Source organism: Myotis brandtii, unplaced genomic scaffold (assembly GCF_000412655.1).
Source record: "Myotis brandtii unplaced genomic scaffold, ASM41265v1 scaffold179, whole genome shotgun sequence".
In the NCBI taxonomy this organism is placed as follows: Eukaryota; Metazoa; Chordata; class Mammalia; order Chiroptera; family Vespertilionidae; genus Myotis; species Myotis brandtii.
In genome coordinates this window covers 4511425-4513202 of record NW_005356635.1, presented here as the reverse complement: position 1 = coordinate 4513202, position 1778 = coordinate 4511425, and the positions used below count along the sequence as shown (strand labels likewise).

General features: G+C 34.2%; 1 pseudogene; it reads left to right on the top strand.

The window, feature by feature from the left end:
- The first annotated feature begins 288 nt into the window (after window positions 1-288).
- Window positions 289-1778, top strand: part of LOC106725633 — a 2507-nt pseudogene continuing 1017 nt past the window's right edge.

The window sequence follows — 1778 nt, the reverse complement described above, 5'->3', positions numbered from 1 at the left end:
GTATTCTTGGTAATCAAAATACTCATAGCTTTGGGACTTTGAAATAGTAAACATTCATGATGTGTGAGAAAGCATGATACATAACTATACCATCTTAATTACATAAAAATGGAAGCTTAGTTGTGTAGATACACAGGACTTAGAAGGACATGTCAGACTAAACTACTTGTAATTATGGATGGCTTTGTTCTTTGCTTGTGTTTTTCAGTTTCCTATATATGCACATGTTAACTTAAAAAAAATAAAGACTAAAAAAAATAAAAAATTATCCACAAAGTTTATACCCAGATGGCTTCACTGATGAATTCTTCCCCCAGTTTTGTTGATATAATTTAAACATAATATTGTATAAGTTTGTATACACATTGGTATCATGTATGTATATATTGTGAAATGATTACCATTCCCTGGTGAATTCTACCAAATATTTTAAAAGGAATTTAAAAAATAAATAAATAAAAAGGAATTAACACTAACCCTTTATAAATTTTTCCAGGATATAAAAAAGGATTGAATTCTTCCCATTTTATTCTCTGACAGCAATATTAACTGATACCAAAACCAGACAAATACATCTCAAGAAATAAAAACTACACCAAGACCCTTATCAGAGCATCACTTTTCCATAGATAAGCAATAAAGGAAGCTATTCTTTATCTCATGTTTACACACCAAATGAAGTCCACACGGTGATAAATATTCCTGATCACAGGGTTCAAATCTTCCAGAATTGGATGACCCTGGACATGCACAATCTTGGGAGAAAGGTCAGAAAGATATCCTATCTCCATGTTACCATGAACATCAGCCTGGGACTTTTGGACCTATAAACCCTATTTTGAATACAACTTACAACTTGCTGTTTAAAATTTTCAAAGAAATTAGTTTGGTATTTCCAGGTCTGTTCATTCATTTGGGAGATGAAGCAGAATTTGATTGTTGGGAGTCCAATCCAGATATCCAGGATTTCATGAAACAGAAAGGCTTTGGCAAAGATTTTAGAAAACCAGAGTCTTTTTGTGTTCAAAAGCTTTTGGATATTATTTCAACTCTAAAGAAGGGATCCATAGTCTGGCAAGGGGGTTTTGCTGATAAAGTGAAGCTTTAGCAAAGTACTGTAGTTTAAGTATAGAAACAGGAAGGGATGCTAATGAACTAAGTGTAATCACAGCAGCTGTCTTACCTGTGATCCTTTCTGTTCTGTGGTACTTAGATTGCATCAGTTATGGACAAGATTGGATAAATTACTATAGAGTGAAATCTCTTAATTTTTTAAAATGTCTACCAGTTTAAATATATATTTCATTTGCAGTTAGTAATGAAATGTACTAAATATTTTCCCTCCCACTTATAAGTATAGATGTAGAAATCCTCAACAAAATACCAGCAAACCAACATCTCTACCTGAAAAAGACAGCTACAAAAAAAACCTACAGCTTACATACTCAGTGATGAAGGACTGAATGCCTTCCTCCTAAGATCATCCACTTAGAACATCCTCCTAAGATATCCATGGCTGCCACTTCTACTCAATGTTGTACTGGAGATTCTACCTAGAGTAATTGGGGGAATGTGGGGATAAAAGATTAGAAAGAAATGAAGTAAAACCATCCTTATTTGCAGATAACATAATTTTGTATGTTGAATATCCTAAGAAATCCACTAAAAAAAAACTGTATATCATAAAAGGCCTGTGGTTGTCACGCCGTAACAGTGGAACGACCAAACAACTGGTCATCAGAAGGTGCTGGAGCACCTCTCAGGCCCTCTCCCCCCCC